Source organism: Teleopsis dalmanni, chromosome 2 (assembly GCF_002237135.1).
Source record: "Teleopsis dalmanni isolate 2A chromosome 2, ASM223713v2, whole genome shotgun sequence".
Taxonomy (NCBI): Eukaryota; Metazoa; Arthropoda; class Insecta; order Diptera; family Diopsidae; genus Teleopsis; species Teleopsis dalmanni.
In genome coordinates, this window is record NC_051847.1 from 45,714,514 (window position 1) to 45,734,287 (window position 19,774).

Sequence of the window (19,774 nt, forward strand, 5' to 3'; positions counted from 1 at the left end):
AATGTTTCTATCAAGGTTTTGAATTTCGTTTGTTTGAACATTAATTTAATACTTAGTTTTAAGTATTATATGCTTATATGCTATTGTGATTAATAGTGAAATGTTTCGTGCTAAAATATTTACTTAAGAATTCTTATGAATTTTAGTGTTAATTTATTTGTGTCTCATGTAATATACAAGATTGCCTATTTTAGGTGGAGCCACTTACTAACTTACGTAAAAGACATGGAAAGAAAACAATTTTGTGTACTTTAGTTGAAAGTCATTTAACTGGGCTTAAGGAGTTTTGATTACATTATTTTCTTAAGATAATATCGCGTAAGTGGTCACCCTTAGCTCGAATGGCCTAATGTGCTTGGCATTTCTTATCATATTTGCCAATGTTTCAGCCATTATGGTGGCTAATTCATGAACGATGTTGGCCTTAAGTTCGTATACTGTTTTTAAGATGTTATACACTTTCGCTTCAAGTATCGACAAAGAATAAATTTGGACAAATCAACATTTTTAAAATCAAGTGACTGGCGAATAATAGCTTTAAGTGAGATGGTGCAGTATTTTATTGAAATCAGAAGTGCTACATATCATTTAACATAGCTCTTTAACGCATTTGATTAACGATTGTTCATTTGCCACTGACAAGTTAGAAAAAGTATGATCTTATGAGTGATCATATGATATGAATCAGCACAAACTTCGCACCATACTGCTACTTTTTGACAGTAAGGAGTTGATTTTTCAATAGTTTAAGGGCTTACCATGACGTACAATCGATAAATTTGTTCATTTAGGGTTTCGTTTAACATGAAACGCACCAAATCACATAATGATTGTTTGACAAACATTCTTCTGGGATTCTGGGCCATATGTACAACAAAATTTGTATATTCTAAGTGATGGGGTTTTCTATTCGCCATCATATGCTGAGTCAATTGGATATTGTGAGTGTATAGCTCTAAATCATAATGGATTATGCACCTTGGAGTAGTGTAAGGAAGGCTTAATTGTGCAAATATGAATCTGATGTTTCCCGTGATCGTTTCATTCTGATATTAATTACCGCAATATTATTATTATTCCTGAGAGATGGTTTGAGTGCATTCTTACACTGATGCGAACATTAACACTTACTCTTAGATGAAACATTTGCCCATTAACATGCGCTGAAAGTTGTTAGGAAGAGGCGAGTTACACTAATCATTATTTATAATCAGACTCTATGTGTTATCCTTATTAGTCCATTTGATTATCCCGATAAAGAAATCCAATGATTCCACTTTCATTAATTTTGGTGAACTAGCGAAGAGACGGTCTAGCTTGGATTGTCTATTATACTCGCTTAGAACTTTGAGGTGGAGCTCAAAATAAATCATTTTATTACTAAATATATGTTATATTAGGGTTATGGAAGAATTAAATGTATTAAATGTTAAGGAAGTAGCAATTTAAGAAAGTTAATAGGTAGTCAAAAAGATAAGGCGGATGTAGCAAATTAAAAAAAATTTTTTAAATATAAAGTTAAATACTGTGAAAAAAATATGTTCATTTTAAGTCTAAATTAGACCTTTTCATACCTACAGATATAAAGTCTGGACTCTTTTTATCTGTAATCTCGAATATTTGATTGTATACAATAGTTTACGTATGAATGCAGGATTAAAACAAAAATATATGCTTCTATAAAACAGCTTGGTTAAGATATCATTATGATGTTGAGGTAGAAAGAATGATGGAGATTCAATATGTATATCACGTGTTTATATCATATTATATGTTTATGACTGTAATTCCAAAAATGTAAGATATTTGGGTTATTTATTCAAAAAATTTGCAAGAACAAAAGTACATATTTCCAAAATTTATTGAAAATGTGAAACTAATAGAGTTAGCATATTGAAGCAGATTATTAAACCTGGACTACTTTATGGTAGTATTGCGTTTTGCCAAGCGCCAAACTCAACTTTAAAAATTCTTCAAAGAGAGCAAAATATTGCCTTAAGAAAACTGGTTAACGCCCCATGGTACGTAAGAGGAGCGGATATTCACAGAGATCTGAGAGTCGATTCAGTCGAAAAATACATTAAAGATCGTGCTCTGAAACTATTCAATATAATTGACAGTCACAATAATCCAACTCTCAGCATCCTAAAAATACAGCGAAATTTGATAAACACAGGCAGATACAAAGTTATTCTTAGTGTGACTTAAAACTGTCCACAGATAAAATAGAGTAAAGGTGCTAATTCACCCACTCAGACATCTGAATATCAATATATATGAAACTAATATTTATTATTAAGTTAACACATATTTCTGAAATTTATTGAAAATATGAAACTAATATTCCTTATTTTTATTTAAGCTCATATTTCCTTGATAGATTAACAAATTTGTCTAATATGTAATATAAATCCTAAAAAAATAAATATTTTTCTATTGAGTCCAATTAAAATCTGCGCTTATCTCCCACAATTCACTTGAGAATATTTATATATTAACTAACCAAAATAAAGTAATCTCTTCTCTGTTTAGAAACATTTTAAGATAGAAACAAAAAAAAAAAAAATACCAAAATCACGCTGACAATAAATTTACCATCACTTTCCCCTAGTCCTACTTCCTGCTCTTTGAGCTAGTCGTGCCTCACATATATCAACTTAACATTGAAAAGTGTAATGTGCTATTGATTGCTTTGAAAGCTTGCAGCTGTTTCAAAATCATATAACTTAATTCCTAAAAGTGTGCTACACTTCATCTATCCACAAATAAATGCCATTAAAATATTTGTAGATTTTTTTTCTTTTGTGTCAAATTTTGTTGCTATTTTTGGTCTCAAGTGTAGTCGGAAAGTGTGTCTTATACATAGCAATAGCTGTCTTGTAATATGAGTTTTTCCTTTTGCTTTGCCTACGTTGTTGTTGTTGACAATGATTTTGTGCTGTTATTGTGTATTCGTTGTTGTTGTGTACAGATTAAATTTCCCTTGTAAGGTTCGACTAATGGTAATAACAACAACAAATGTAAGAACAACAATAATAATGCAAACAAATAAACAAAGAGAAGTTGAAATATTTTTAACTTTTACCAATTCACACCTGTTGTCGTTAGTGCACAGACGTTGTTATAGTAGCCATTAGTGTTGTTATTGTTGTTGTTGTATTTTAGTGACAAATTCAATTTATTTGCTTTGTTATTTTTTCTCACTTTTGGGTAATTTAATCCCTTGGAGTAATGCAACATACTCGATTGAAGTAGTGCGTGTAGTCAATAGGGATTTTTATTGTTGTGCTTAAGGACATTTTAACATTGTGTAAACCGAAGGGAAATCAAATGCCAAGTATTTTCCTCTGTTGATAGTTAGAAGTCAATAAATCAATGGTAACGTAAATATAAATAGTAGTAAAGACAAGCAGCTACAATACATAAATGAATCACAATATATTATATGAACGAAGATTTGCGCAAAAATAAGATTAATGTTTTCTGTTCTTTGTATAATTGAAAGATATATTGTGATTAAAATCACTAAATACTTGGATTTTAGAAGTACTTAGTTATTTAGTAGGTCATTACAGACGTGAGTCGTCCTTGGCCGCGTATATCCGGATATCTCCAGATAAGGCGCTCAATGGTTTGGTATTACAAATTCAAAGATATATTGTGATTAAAATCACTAAATACTTGGATTTTAGAAGTATTTAGTTATTTAGTAGGTCATTACAGACGTGAGTCGTCCTTCATTGCGTAGATCCGGATATCTCCAGTAAATGCGCTCAAGGGTTTGGTATTACCAATTCAAAGATATATTGTGATTAAAACCACTAAACACTTGGATTTTAGAAGTATTTAGTTATTTAGTGGGTCATTACAGAAGTGAGTCGTCCTTAATCGCGTATATTCGGATTTCTCCAGATAATCCGCTCAATGGTTTGGTACTACCAATTGATAATATCGAGTGCCATGATGTCGTTGGTAACCTGGTAATTCCAACAAGCATATCGCATATAGCCTCTACAATGTTTTCCACTAGTGGATATCGAATTAAACGCTATTCTAGCCGGACTATTTCCTTCCATTAGCATGACATGATCAACTTTTCTAGTTGAAGCACTTTCTTCTATTCGCACGTCTTGCCCAAATCAGCGCAGCAGCTAATTTTTATGTGCTTTATTATGTCAGTGCAGCGGTATAACTTTTATAGCACAATATTCCAACTTATTTGATCCTTGATGGGAAAGTGTAAGCGACCATAGATATTCTGTGAAATTTTTCTCACAAATACTCCCAACGATATCTTATCACTGTTGGTAATTGTCCAAGCTTATATACCTAACAGCAGAACAGGCATGATGAGAGACTTGTGAAGCGTGATTTTTGTTTTTCGAAAGAGTGCTTTATTTCTCAATTGCATAATTAGCCTGTAGTAATATTTATTGGCTAATAAAGTAAAGAGTAAATTGTGGACTAACTAAATAGTGAACTTTCTTAAAAACTTTAGGATGACGTTGTGTATAGTTCATATGCCAATTTCCAAATAAACCAAGTTTTTCACAACTTTCAACTTGTAGTTGCCAACATTCACATGAGTCCCAAGACAGTCAGGAAATTTACTTGTTGATAAAAAGTGCTTTGTTTATTCTTTAAATTTCACAAGCTCCATTTCTTTCGCTTGTTTTTTCCAGTTGGAAAAGGTAGCACTGATGGCGCATTTATTCAGGTTAATAACCACAAAATCGTTATCATATGCTTAGACTTGGAAAATATAATTACAATTCAATTCGAAATATCAAAGAAGATTTCAATGGTGTATAGTTAGTGTTCAAATTCTATCGATGAAGCTGGTATCGACATCCTGAAAGTTTGTCAGCGCAGACGCAATGACTTCGCATCTATCCATTCAACAATAATGTATTTTAAATAGTACTTTTGTTAGAGAAATAGAGTATAAAGATACATATAAATTTGGTATCAAAATAGCTTTAAAAAAATGTATAGTTAGCCTTGAAATGGCACCCAAAAGGTTTATATCCCCATTTTGGAGAATAACGCCGGAACAATAGAGATGCACTTGAGATAGTATTAATCTACTTTCCCCGTTTGTCATAAAAAAGAAGAATGAGTAGAAAAATAAATGCGCTCTTTTTTTTTTTTAACATAAGTATAAAATTTTTTTTTTGTTGTATTGATTTGGTTGTTTAGCTGGTTGATAAGCTGGTTTAAATTGTGTTTGACAAATGAGGAAGTGAATGTCCTTTCAAAAAAGATTGTTTAATGTAATATTCACCGACTTAAATAAGAAAACATAGGCGGTGAATAGAACGCAACAGGGAGAAGTGCTTGAAGTCGCACTGGTGTCTTTACTCCGGACTGTTATGATCAGAAAGTGGAATGGGAAGTAAAATAGTTGTATTATTTATTTATAAATAATTCAAAGTGTTCCTAAAAATCTACGTTTTTTCTTATACGGTAATACAATGGGTCTATATGCCTGAGTTAATGCCTGGGATTGCCGGTACAATCTCACCCAGCTTAACTTTAACTTATAAATAAAAGTGAAAAAGTTCAGTGGTTTGTTCAGGTGGTGATTTCGCTTAAGTTTAATTAAAACTATTGCATCGAAGAATCGTAGCAACTGATTCTATGAGTCTGTATAGGCAGTTCTGAAGTTCAGAGATAAAAACTTCTACTAGCTTTCAAAGTTTCTTTAAAGCGCGACTTGGCTCAGGTAGCTAGTTTTTGCTTTCAAAAAACTGGGCATGTACAGATAAAATGCAAAATAGTTTCCATTTTATTTGCCTGGTTGTAACTGTGACAGTTAATTTGGTAAGGATTAGTTAATCGATGCGTCTACTGTCGAATAGGCCAAACTTTAATTATTGCTGCCATTAGCATAGGGAGTCTCTTCGACTTCTGTTTATCAGCGACATCGCTTGAGATTATAATCAACTACAACGTGAAATTTGGTACTAAAAGCTCATTTAATGTTAGGACTGGCTTTGAATCAGTTTCGGTTTAGTACGGAAAGAGCATTGTGATAATAAATAAAGTATAGCGTGGCATATGACATCCGCTCTTTATCTTATTGGCTCGGTTATCGCTAAACATCTTAACAATCATTATCCCTGATTATTAACTATAAAAATTTAAATGCACAATCATTTTTATTATAAAAAAAAAATAATGTTTTTAAATAAAAACTTATACTAAAATATATACATATTTCTATATACTTTAAAGACCAAAATAAAGAAAAAATAAATGAAACACTCAACCTAGAAAATTCTTTCATATTCAAATATTATGCGTAATGCTTATATCTTATGAAGTCAAATAAAATTTCAAAAAGAAAAACTTACATAAAAGATAGAAAGAAACTTAAAAATGAATTTCGTATATATATATATGTATATATATATATTTTTTTTTTTTTGTGATATATTACGAAATAGTAGAAAAGCTGAGATTTACTGTCATCCTTGCGTTACACACTGTGCACTCATAATAAAGATTTAAGTAGCATTTTTAAGGTCATGCACGTTGATAAAGTCACTAACAAAGAAAAGGATTTTATTGAAAATAAATCTTTTAAGCAGAAATATACAAAACAAAAAAGATAAAAAATGACATAAAAATAAAATAGTCTATAGCAAAAAGGCCAAACTTAAACTAAGACTGACTTGTGTGAGAAAAACAAATTTTTGTTAGAAAATTCTTAAATTTCTCTAGTCAACCACATTGGATTGGTTTTTTTGGATTACACTTAGGTACGTTGTTAAATTTGCATAAATTCTGCATTGATGGCATATAATAATAATTTTGTTAGTGATATAAATCGAAAACATCTAAAACTAGAACAAATCATAAGAAAATATTTTTTGTCTTCCATGTTATTGAATGAAAGTTACAACTTTAAACTACTTGTAAACTTAAATCGTTCTATTATATTCTAATGGCAGAAGTTTTGCTAACAGCAAAAAAAATTTATAAAAATTTCATAAAATTTTGTAGAAGTTATAGAAAAAAGCTGCTTAAGTGAAATAGAGCAGCATACTTAAGCAAAAGTTACACTTAGATATAAAAAAAATTCTCAATCATTTAACTATCAAATAGATATAAAAACTGCAGCTGACAAGTAAAACTGGACAGGATGTGATACTTTTGACATGAATTTAACAAAAGAAAAATTATTATAAAAACTATAAAGTAAAAGTTTTACAATGGATAAGATAAGAGTAATTGTTGCATTAAATATAAAAAATACTGCACTTTGCTTCAGTCAAAAAAAAAAGCTTAAGTACTTTTTTTGGGGAGGGAAACACTTTCGGAAGCGCACAAAGCGATTGTGAATAAATTTTATAAGAACATAGTTTTTGTGCCATGGGTAATATATATATTTAAACAAAATATAAGTACTATATGAATTTCAATTTAGTAAAAAGTAACAAATTTAATAAAGTATAGAAATGAAGACAAAATTATAGGAAAGAAAAAAAAAATAAACATATAAATGTTACTCATACGCCATGTGGTACACATTTACATTCCTAAATTATTTATTTAGAACACAATGTTTGCTACAAGAAAAGTAATGTGAAAAGTTCTAAATAGTAGACAAAAACTTTTATAATTCATGGACTGAAGTAATTTTTTTTTTTTTTTAGTTATACACTGAACATAGAAAGTTTGTAATATCGCACACTTCTCATACTTTCGAGTGTTTGTGTCTGAGTTTGGTTGTCAAGTGTCACTTCACACATTTGTGCCTTGATTTAATAGTTGAATATTAACGCAGTTTTCTTCTGTAATTTTATACAAAGTATTATTTACAATTTGTTAAGAAAAAAATTTAAAAAATCATAATTAAATTGTTTTTTAACGCCTGTTTTGACGAAAGAGAGTAAATTATTGTTTTCAATAGAGAAATTTTTAACGAGGAGTAGTGAATTGCAACAACAATAATTTTTTTTATTATTTTTTATTATTTTTATAACATTGAAGCTAGTTGAGTCAGTGCACTTGGCAATTTTACGCATAACCACTCTCTACGCCTTGAGTGGTTTATTGTTTATAACTTTATCAGACTAAGCAATAACTGATCTCAGATGTGAATATCTCCCCGATGAGCCTGTAACCATTCTGAGATTCGATAACGCTGTGTTGGTAAGTCTGTCAGGTTTCGTAAATAATTTCAAGGCTCTATCCTTTATGTATTCTTCGATTGGATCAATCTTGAGGTCAGCATGCAAATCCAACATAAAAATACTGCAAAGACTATAATCAAAAATAGTTAAGACTATCATTAACGCCGACTGGTACATCTCAAACTATGATATTTATCGTGACTTAAAGATAACCATTGTCGCAGTCGTTATCCGAAAAAATATTAAAAATCACACAGACAGATTATTTTCCCATCCTAACCCAGCAATGAGGCAGCTACCAAATGACGAAGCTATATATAATAGACGATTGAAACGCTTATATCCAACTTTCTAATAAGTTCATAGTACAATGCTAATCTATTAATTGACTCATCTACTTCTACTAAAATTTAATTATCTTATACTATTTAATTGAAACAAGTTTTTACTATTTATTGTTAATTGTTCATACATGTAATTCTTAATACTGATTTGAAATATTATTTTAATTTCCACTATATAAAAATATATGCTAGATGCCAAATCTTGGCAGTTGTATTATTGAAGGAAAGATTTAAAACAAAAAAAAAAATCTTGAGGTACCTGAGGATGTCATTCGTCCTAATATGCCATGATATCTTGAAAAAATTTTTCAGAACCTGGCTTTGAGCAATTTCAAACTGGTGACTAGTAGTGTTTGAGGCCTTGCTAAACGCTACACATCCATATGGAAGTGACTGTCGATTCATTTGTTTATATAACAGTTTCCTGCCCTTAGCATTGAGATTTCGAGTATTGCGAAATAAAATTAGAAAATTATTTATGCAACAAATAATGCCTCTACAAACAGAATAGTATTGAAATTTAACAATTAAAAATTAAAAATATAATTAATTAATTAATTCAATTATTCTACAGCTGGTTTATGATTTCGTTCTAATATAGACACAGCAAGTGAATTTGTTAATAAAAAAGAAAACCTTCACAGCAAAATAACAAAACTTCAGAAAAATGTGCGAACCTAAAAGTCAAGTATGGCTTTGGGTTACTTGGTTAAGGAGCGCTGACTTTGAGCATTAAATTTGGAAGGGCACGGACTCGATTCCTGGTACTTGCAGCCTCAAAAATAATTATTTACGTATAATTAAATACTAGAATTATTTCCAAGACCACTGATGATGGGTATTTGGCAATACTCGAAATAGCTGTATGGTCAGCTAAAAATGCAATTAATTTAAATAATTTAAAATGAATTTTTGTTGTTGTAATTCACTACTGTTCGAAAAAATCTCTTTTAGAAAATTATTTATAAAATATATTGAAGAATAATTTCCTAATTGCCTAATTTTCTTCTGATCCTTTTCTAATAATTTATACAGAAATAATTTAGTGTTTAATACTAGCTGGATTAATATTTTTCTGGAGCATTAATCAGTCAACAATTGAAAAAGAAAAAATCAAATTTTTTTATAAAATATGCATAAGTAATCATTGACTTCCAACATAAACATATTTCACTGAATATTCATAAATGGCAAGTGTAGGTAGATAGAACCTTGCTAAATGAAGTCAACGGAAATGTGAAATACAGTTTAAGCACTCGAAAATTACAAAGTTAACTTAAGCATACCAAGTGACTTTGAGAAAACATTCAAAGCAAAAATATGAAATATGTGAAGACATGCATAATCCAATGTCAATAACAAAAATTCACAAATTCGCATATGAAATGTATGCACCAACCTCAACGATTTACCGATTCCCTGCTGCCTTACTAACGGTGCCTGTACGCAGCTTAAACATGTGCCGAGAATTATACAATTTCCAACGAATTTCAACTTTTTTGTTGCATATGCTTAGGCTACGTCGACATTTATCTGTGCTGTCACACATTATGACAGCAGCAATTTTTAAAAAAGATAACATGGAATTTGTTGCTTAGCATGAATTTATATCGCAACGGTACCGTAACAGAATACATTTATATATGCAAGTTTTTTTCCATGTGTGTGTGAGTAAGAAAATTTAAAATTTATATAAAATTTAAAGCATCATTTCAGGCGGTTATAAATTTTCAAAGCAGTGTAATACAATTGATAAGAACTCAAACAATTTAATGACTACGCTTCATGTGCAAGCGAAATTTTTGATTTATACGCATAATAATAATTTATTAAAGAGATTTTTAATAAGCATCAGACTTCATTTTATAAATTTTGCGAAGGAAAAAGAAAAATGCATGCTTTTAAAACTACAAAATTCTTCATACTTCGAAGAGCACAACATATTTCACTTTGTTTGGTGTTTTTTTTTGTTGTTTTTTGTATATTCACTAAAATGTCAGTTGCTACAACAATGTTGTAAGTATTTTGCTGAAAATAACGAGTTTCATATTAATTTTTAATCAAAATGACTTTCAACATTTTCCTGAAACATTTGTGTTCGAGTGCTTGTTAAATGTCACTTTGTACAGCAGAAACTTCAAAATAAGCCAATTGAGTAGAAACAAAAATGTTTGTTGGAGAAATTTTGAAGGCTGAACTGAAACTGAATAATTATGCTTTTGTCATTTGCTGTCGGTTTTAGTAGCTAAAAATTAATGACTTTTACCGCCAGCCTTGAACTCTACCGAATATGATATTTGATTTTTTAGGATGAAATATTTGATTGGTACGTGTATAGTTTAAAAATGATATGTCAGACTAAATACAGTTTGAAATATTGCAAGTAAGTTGACTCTGTTGGGCACAAATTAAAGATAAAAGAAATGAAGAAAAGAAAACCATTTATTTCATATTTTTAAAAAAATATTAGGTTGAGTTAGGTGGAACAGTTCTACGTAAGATTTTGGGTCCTTTACGAGTTGACTGTGAGTACCACATACTAGGAAGTTAACGTTCAGTGGCTTCGCTGGCTTGGTTAAGTCGTGAGAAGGGGTAAAGATGCTCCTACAAAAAAGGTATTTCAAGCGGTTGATGGAGTAATCAAGTTAAGGGAGCTATAATAGCACATGATGTACGAGACTGTATCATATTCGCAGTAAAAGTGCCCTTAGTTGTAAAAAGAAGGTGTAGAGGTAGACTGTGTCCCGGTGGAGTGATTAAGTTAAGGAAGCGATGATAGTACTTGATGTACGAGAATGCATCATATTCGCAGTAAAAGTGTCTTGAGTTGGAGAAACAAGGTGTAGAGATAGACCATGTCTCCGTTGGAGTGATCAAGTCAGGAGAGCGATAATAGCACTTGATGTACGAGACTGCATCATATTCGCAGTAAAAATGCCTTGAGTTGGAGAAAGAAGATGCAGAGGTAGACCATATCTCCGGTGGAGTGATCATGTTAAAGGAGCGATAATAGTACTTGAAAACGAGACTGCATCATATTCGCAGTAAAAGTGCCTTGAGTTAGAGAAAGAAGGTGTAAAGGTAGACCATGTCTCCGTTGGAGTGATCAAGTTAAGGGAGCGATAATAGCACTTGATGTACGAGACTGCATTATATTCGCAGTAAAAATGTCTTGAGTTGAAGAAACAAGAAGTAGATCGTATCTACATCTTGTTTGGAGTGATCAAGTTAAGGGAGCAATAATAGACGAGACTGCAAAATTGCCTGGGGGGAAGTAGTGGGTCAGATCGAACCTTGATAACTGATTGCTATGACCAATTATCTAAGTAAGTAAGGTTAGAGAAAGATATACCAGACAGCCCAGAGATTCATTTAGAACTATTAAATTATTATGTTGCCGCAAGAGAACTGAGGGCTATGTTATGGAGAGTGTTATTGTTTTTAAAGCAAATTATAAAATTGAGAATGAGAGAAAAAATAATATGTCGGTTCAAATTTCGGCATGAGAGTTGGGCTATTTGTGCCTCAGCACTGAGGCAAAGTAGTGTTGTTTAGTAATGAATGTAAGAATTTGAGCCTTTTAGCAGAAAATTATTACAATTTCAATACGTTTTGAAGAAAAAAAATATCAGAAAGCAACACAGACTATTTTATAAGCCGTTAATAATCTAATTCTTACACTTTCCAATTTTAAGGAACGACGTATTTTGTAAGTACAGTTAACAATTATTATAAGAAAATATAATAATAAATTAACATTTTTGCAGCCTGCGTCACTTCTATATGGTTGTGTAGCGTTTAGCAAAGCTTCAAACACTTCTATTCGCCACCTGGAAATTGCACAAAGTCAGGTTCTGAGAAGACTTTTCAAAGTACCATGGTACATTAGGACGAATGACATCCTCACGGACCTCAAAATTGATCCCATAAAAAAATACATAAAGAATAGAGCCCTGAAATTATTTGCGAAAACTGACAGACTTACCAATACCGCGTTAACAAATCTCAGAATGATTACAGGCTCCTCGGGGAGGTATGCAGATCTGAGGTCAATTATAGCTTAGTCTGACGAAGTAATAAACAATAATCCAATCAAGGCGTAAAGAGGGATTTCAAAAATACCTCGAGTTAAGAAAGAGTAAAAGTGCTTAAGTGCACTGACTTAAATAGAAATAAATAAATAATGAGTTTTTTCTAGCTGTGTATTTTAGGTGACAAATTCAAATTGAGCATATCTATATAACATGGCTTTTAGAGGTTTAAAAATGGAAACTCTACAAGATGTAGGATTTAATATTTTCAATGCTTTATATTGATATATTGACTGTGATATTCACACTTCTATCAAAATATATCATATTTTATATGGAATTGATATTTTCAGTTTAAACACTTCACACCAAATTAAATAAAGCTCTTCCTTTTATCTTTTTCGGTTATAATTATAAGTTGGTATTTGAACACATAAAAAACCTTGAAGCTTTTATCCACTTATTTTCTCAAAAATTTCAAAATCCGATTTAATATCATAACAGGATTATATATAGTACCCACAGGATTTATTAAGTCACGTGCGTTTTTTAAAGTCAATGCAGTTATTTTTTCTATCTTACCTTAAACGCATTTATCACTTTATGCAGTATGTCCTTTTAACGAACTACCTCTCAACATTCAAATGAATTGTATCTTCATATTCCAAAACAAAACTGTAGCAAGAAAAAATTTTACAATAACAACTTATGTCAGATTTCAAAGATACAAAGTGACATGTTTCAGGCTTCACACACTTGACCACTGAAAAACACAGTTGTGTTTACAGTTTTAAGCTCCTTAAAAGCGTGACTAAAGTGTAATGCCACAGCAACTTGGACTGGACTTGCTTGTTGACACTTATAATGCCACGATAGCCTTGTTTGCTCCTTGACAATATTTATTTAAGGAAATTAATATCGTTTTAATGTGAGAGTATGAGTTACTTGTTGACAGTGTATGACAAACCTGTAAACACTAAGGAGATTCTATGAGAGTTTATCTACTTATTGCTTGTACTTGCAACTTGCAGTAATTACGAATAGGCACAACAGGTGGTATGAGTGATATTAATTTGAAATGAATTGAAAATATGTTTTCATTAAATTTACTTAAACGTTTATGTAAATACAAATGTTTTTGAATTGACTACTTAATATAGTTACTGCAGTTGCTATGAAAAGTTACTTGAATTATCAAAAAAGATTTTTTAAAGGATAATGAAAGGATGATATTTTCAAAATTAAAATGTATTAACTTTATTAATTATATATTAATTAGTCCAACTATTGTACAGCTGGTTTATGATTTTGTAGTAATATAACACAGTAAAAGAATTTGTTAATTTACTTTCATAGCAAATTAACAACACTCCAAGTTCGAATATACAAGTCAAGTATGAGTTTTGGTCAGCTAGCTGATCAACACTGACTCTGAGCATCAAATTGAGCAGGGCACGAGTTCTACTCTTGATACTTGCGGTCTCAAAAAGTTGTTTACGAATAATTAAATTTAAGATTTTTTAAACATAAAAAATAATTCAAAGAATACTGACGATAGGTACTTAGTAATACTGGAAACCGCTGTATGGTCAGCTAAAAACTCAATTAATGAAAGATAATAAAAACATTTTGTTGTTGCAATTAACTAAATTAAATTAACTATTAAATATAATAGTTTATATTAAGATTTTAGTTTATTTCGTTAAAATGGTCTTCAAAAATCAATGTCATGTAATATAATGCAATTAGTTGCTTATAATAGTTATCATTCAGTACTCCCTCTGTTAAATGGGCATACTTAGAAAATCAAAATTCGGCCAAAGTTTATATTAAGGAAAGATTTACAATGCTTTCAAAATATTTGGACATAACATATGTATGTTAAGCCTTTTCCGAGTTAGTGCATCTAGGCACTTTTACTCTATGATAGCTGGGGGGATTCTGCCGAGTCCCGCCCATCTCACTGACTAATTTGAGTATTCCTGATCATCTTCATGGTTATTCAATGATTGATCTAAGATCTACGTACCCCCCATGCGGTAAGTGATTAGTCTGAGATTAGATAGTGCTAAGTAGAGCAGCCTGTTGGTTTTCGTATATAGCTTCCGAGCTCTATCCCTTATGTATTTTTTGACCGGATCTATTCTAAGGTCTCTTAGCATATCATTTGTGCGGATGTACCATGGCAATTTGAAGATACTTCGGAGAACCTGACTTTGAGCAACTTGTAGCTTTTGGATAGTATATAGTATTGGATAGAGTCGGCGGCTTTGCTATAGGTTCGCGACGCACCCATAAAGTAGTGCTGGTTTAATTATCTGGCTGTAGATGAAATATAACCATTGAATATTTCCTTAATACTATGTGATATTTAGGAATAATTTCATACATGTAACTAATTCTATTTATTGATAAAAAAATCGTATAAAATGGTTTTAGAGTTATTGAAGCAATAGTTTTTTTATTTCTTTCAAAGTGTAAGAATTTGATTTAATATGAAAATTTTACATACATCCATTACCTTTTTATGGATATAATATGAATTGTATTTTAATATTATTTAATTTAGTTTATGTTCACGTAAATTTATTTGATATTTTTATAAACTTGTTTTCATTGCAGCGTTTCAACTAAAAGGATTTTCACTAAAAGGATGCAAGTCGAGTAACCAAACGCCTACTGAATTGTATCAATCAAGCATCCATTCATAGTTGAAATTTGTATGCAATTCGAATATTTGCATTTCGTTAAAATTTTATAAAGGCGTACGTACTTCATGTGATAAAGAAGTACTGCACATGGTTAATTGAATTTCACGCCTGCAAAATGCAAAGGACTAAAGGGCAATCAGTGCGTATGAGTATTTTATAAATCTTCTGTAAAATTCGCAATAAGCTCACGTTTCGCAATGTGATTTTATAAGGCATGACTTCATTGAATTTATTGAGAATTATTGATTTGGTATTTATAAATGTACTGTTATCTGCAGATTCTTCTTGGAAATATGTGGTTTTTTATATGTGTTTTTGAAGAATTTTTATTAATACTTTAAACAAAAAAAAATGAACAAAATTAAATTTTTTTTATATAATAAAAAATTCGTGGAAACCTCTGCTGAAATGCATTATTTATTTTTTACATAATATTCTGCTATTTCCTTTGCTACAACAAATTATTTTTTATAAGTCTTTACGTAAACTTTTAAAAAAAGAATTGTTTTAATCATTTTTTACAATAATATTACATACATAGTACATAGTAGAAGTAATTATTTTTATATCTCAGCAGAACTTAAATATATGTAATTAGCTAAATATACCTATGTAAGTCTGTATAACATACACAGTCAGCTGAATATCATCTAGACATTTCTGGTCAATAGGCTATAAGTTAACATACATGTTACTCTTTGAAAATGCTCAATCGATTTTTATAAAATTTTGATTATTTTTAGTTGAATAGTTTGAAGTCGTATGTAAGTCGACAGATGGTGTTGATCTGGAGATCTGAAAAGTTTATTTTAATGCTTCAGCAAAATTTGGTTTTATTCTTGTTTTAGTTTTCTCATCCATAATTATATATATATATATTTTTTTTTATTTTAATTTAAATTTAAGATATATTCAGTTAAATAATGTTGTGACATCAGGATAATTTACAATTTAAGTTATTCTTCCTGTGGATAGCTACTCTTTTTTTTAAATTAAGATTTTATTATAGCACCTGCAATCCAAAAATATGTAAACCACAAATTTTGTGTTCCCTTCATCTCTTCCACCTATCCTTTTTAAAACGATTCTGAGCAAAGATCGGTATGTTAAGGCTTTCTAGTTTGTGACTACATTTTTTTTTTGTATATTTAAATTAAATATATGGTATGATATATGTTATGGTATGATTTTATAATTGTATTAAAAAACACTTTCTTTATTTTTCTCTATTCTGAACCCCATAAGAAACTTTTGAGCTATATACTTTTGTTAATATTATAGTAATAAATAATTTATAAAAAACTTTTTAACAGTCATTAAAATGAAAAGGTTTCAAATTTTTTGACTTGTCAAAATTTCAACATTTCAAAGTTTCAACTTTTTGAACTTATTCCATCATATACACTACCATTAAAAGTTTATGCCTTATTAATTAGTTTAGTAAATACAAAAACGTTTTATCCCACATAACAGGACCAGAAAATTATCATAATTATTCCTCCAAACAAAAAAAAAATATACTTCATTACATTACAGTGCCTTCAGTGGAGAAATTCAGTTTTAATTTTATATTTATTTTTATATAAAAATTATTTTATGTAAATTAGTTTTAAAACTTTTCGCTTAAAATGGAACAAAAAAAAAAGCATTAAAAATTATCTACAGAATTTGCATAATTTAAGAATTAAATTAATTGAACTTTTGCACTGGACTGAAATTAAACGCAGCGTACTCGTATTTATTTAAAACGTTTTTATATTCGAAAAAAAAAGTTAATAAAAATAATTATTTAAAATTATACAACATAATTTATTATACAATAACAATTTGTTAAATTGATAAAACTTTTATTTACAACAGGACAACAGCAGGACAATTAATGTGAACGGTGGGTGGCAGTTTAAGTGAATGTGGGTGATGTGCAAAACCAAGGAAAAGTTTTCAATGCAAAAAAATAAATTAATTTAAAAAAAAAAAATATTTAAATGTAGTTTATAGTGTTAAAAAATTATTTAAAAAGTTTTAAATGAAAAAAAATATTTGTATCTGTTATCCTTGTTGCGATTTACTTAGGTTACCCAACATTTTTTTAAGGATAATTAAAAACAGATTTATTTTTTTAGTATGTAATGGTGTGTAACCATATTTTAAATAAAATTAAATTATATTAATTAGTATAAGATTAGATTTTTTTTAATACTATTTAAAAAATATTTTTATTTTAAATTAAAAAAAAATGTCTAAGACATTTCACATTTTTTAAATTTATATATAATGTATATAATACAGTAATATATAATATATCTACACAACAAACCTATTTTTTCTCTCCTTAAATTGAACCAAATGCAAGAGTCCTTTTTAAAATGTGTAATGCATTCATAATATTACTTTTTACACACAATACACTCAGATACATTCGCTTCCTTATAAAAATTCAACTTATTCTAATCCACACCTGCACACCTGCACACTTACACCAACACATATACACATACAAGCATATACACAACAATATAATATATATAAGTAACAATAATGTTCACATTACCTGAACACTTAAGTCCTTGATGATATATGCCATAAAGTAGCGAACCGCAATGATCGCAAAAGGTTGGTCCTGCATATGTAAATGGTTCGAAGTGGTGAACAGTTTTTGGTGCATCCTTTTTTGCATTTTGAATATTATTATTTGGTAGATAGTGTGTAGATAGTGATGACGATTGTTGTTGATGTTGTGATTGCCATTACATTTTGGTTGGAATAATGTGCCACATTTATGTGTAGTTCATGTGGGCGGTGCACGTATATATTTCAAAGCACAATGAAAACGTTGAATAGCCAAAATAAATAAAAAAAAGAAAATACAATTAAAAGGACAATAGTAAAATAATATAAATATAAATACAATTTTTGTACCATGACTATATTGTTTACACACAAGGATAATAAATATTATCCTTTCTTATACTTATCAAAAAAAAAAAAAATATTAATATAATAATATTATTTGAATACACATTCAATATGGTGTCAATGTTAATTTCTTAAGTGTTTAATTAAATGGAACTATAAGAGTATACATTACTTATCATAATTAATTAATAAATGATGATTGTTGATTGTAGTGTAATTAATAGGCTTTTGTTCTGATGAACATAATTAAAAATTAATAATGAAAACAATAACTCTAACAATGAACAACTATAACTATAACAATGAATATTTCGTATATTTATGACATAAAAGTATAAAATTAAACAACTCAAATAAAATGATATAGTTTCAAATCATATAATGATATGATATGAAAAAAATTATTTTACATGATGGAATTAAATCTTAAAATATATACTCCGAGTCATTTTCTAAACTGTTTGCCCGATATCATTAGCATAAGCGTTAACAGTGTTGCCTGATCATCAAAGTGATGAAGTGGTTTCTGTCCTAGTATAGGGTACTCCTCGAGAAGTTAGCGTACTATATCAACAAAATGGTTTACCGAACTAGTATGGAGTTCTCCTTGATGAACTGATTCACATGATGGAATTAAATCTTAAAATATATACTCCGAGTCATTTTCTAAACTGTTTGCCCGATATCATCACCTGATCATCAAAGTGATGAAGTGGTTTCTGTGCTAGTATAAGGGTCTCCTCGAAAAGTTAGCGAACTTTAACATCACAATGGTTTGCTGGACTAGTATCGAGGAACTGATTCACAATATGGAATTAAATCTTAAAATATATACTCCGAGTCATTTTCTAAACTGTTTGCCCGAAGTGGTATCTGTACTAGTATAGTGTTCTCGAGAAGTTACCGTATTTTATCATCAAAATGGTTTACCGGACTAGTATGGAGTTTCCTTCGAGGAAATATTATATTATATACGATATCATGAAGTATTATAAAGTATTAAAATATAACTGCTATAATATGGAAAACAATTATTATCTTTAAGAGTACACAGGATATATTTGGCATTGATACTTATAATCACAGCACAAAGATTGAAACCAAAGAAGTAATAATTTTTTGTTACAGATGTACAGTCCATCAGCGACCAGAACCAGAATAGTATTAGTCCTAGTATTATAAGTTGAAAGCAATAATAAAAATTATTCGCAGATGATACAAAATTGACTGAATTTCATTTATAATATTCTTTTTAATATAATATATATTATATTAATACTTTTCTCGATAGACAAAACGTATGCTCAATAGATCAATCATCCTATGTGTGTTTTTGTATGCTGCAGAAGCATGGACGTTTTCACAGAATGATGAAGTTGCACTAGGAGTGCAGTTGCGCTCGAGGGATATCAAGATGAGGGGATGTTTTCTTCCATCTTCGTAAAATTTTTTGTAATTTACGAGTTGACAATAGCTACCTTTTCTAAAAGTACCACAAGCTGTTTGAACTTTATCATGACATGGATATTAATCTGATTTGGTTATATTGTAAGAATAAACGGCAAGGCTCCAGTAAAAAAAGTGTTTGTAGAGACAGTTGGAGAAAGAAATTATAGAAGTAGGCTATTTTT

The 19,774-nt window shown here is 29.8% G+C and overlaps 1 protein-coding gene across 1 annotated transcript in view; it reads right to left on the reverse strand.

Moving 5' to 3' along the window:
• The window catches only part of LOC119681222 (protein kinase C, brain isozyme), a 54,423-nt gene extending 36,536 nt beyond the window's left edge, over nucleotides 1-17,887 (reverse strand). The window contains exon 1 of the mRNA XM_038094346.1: nucleotides 17,779-17,887. The gene's annotated coding sequence lies outside the window, so the exon portion shown is untranslated. The remainder of the gene's footprint in view (nucleotides 1-17,778) is intronic.
• Between the last annotated feature and the right edge of the window lie 1,887 nt (nucleotides 17,888-19,774).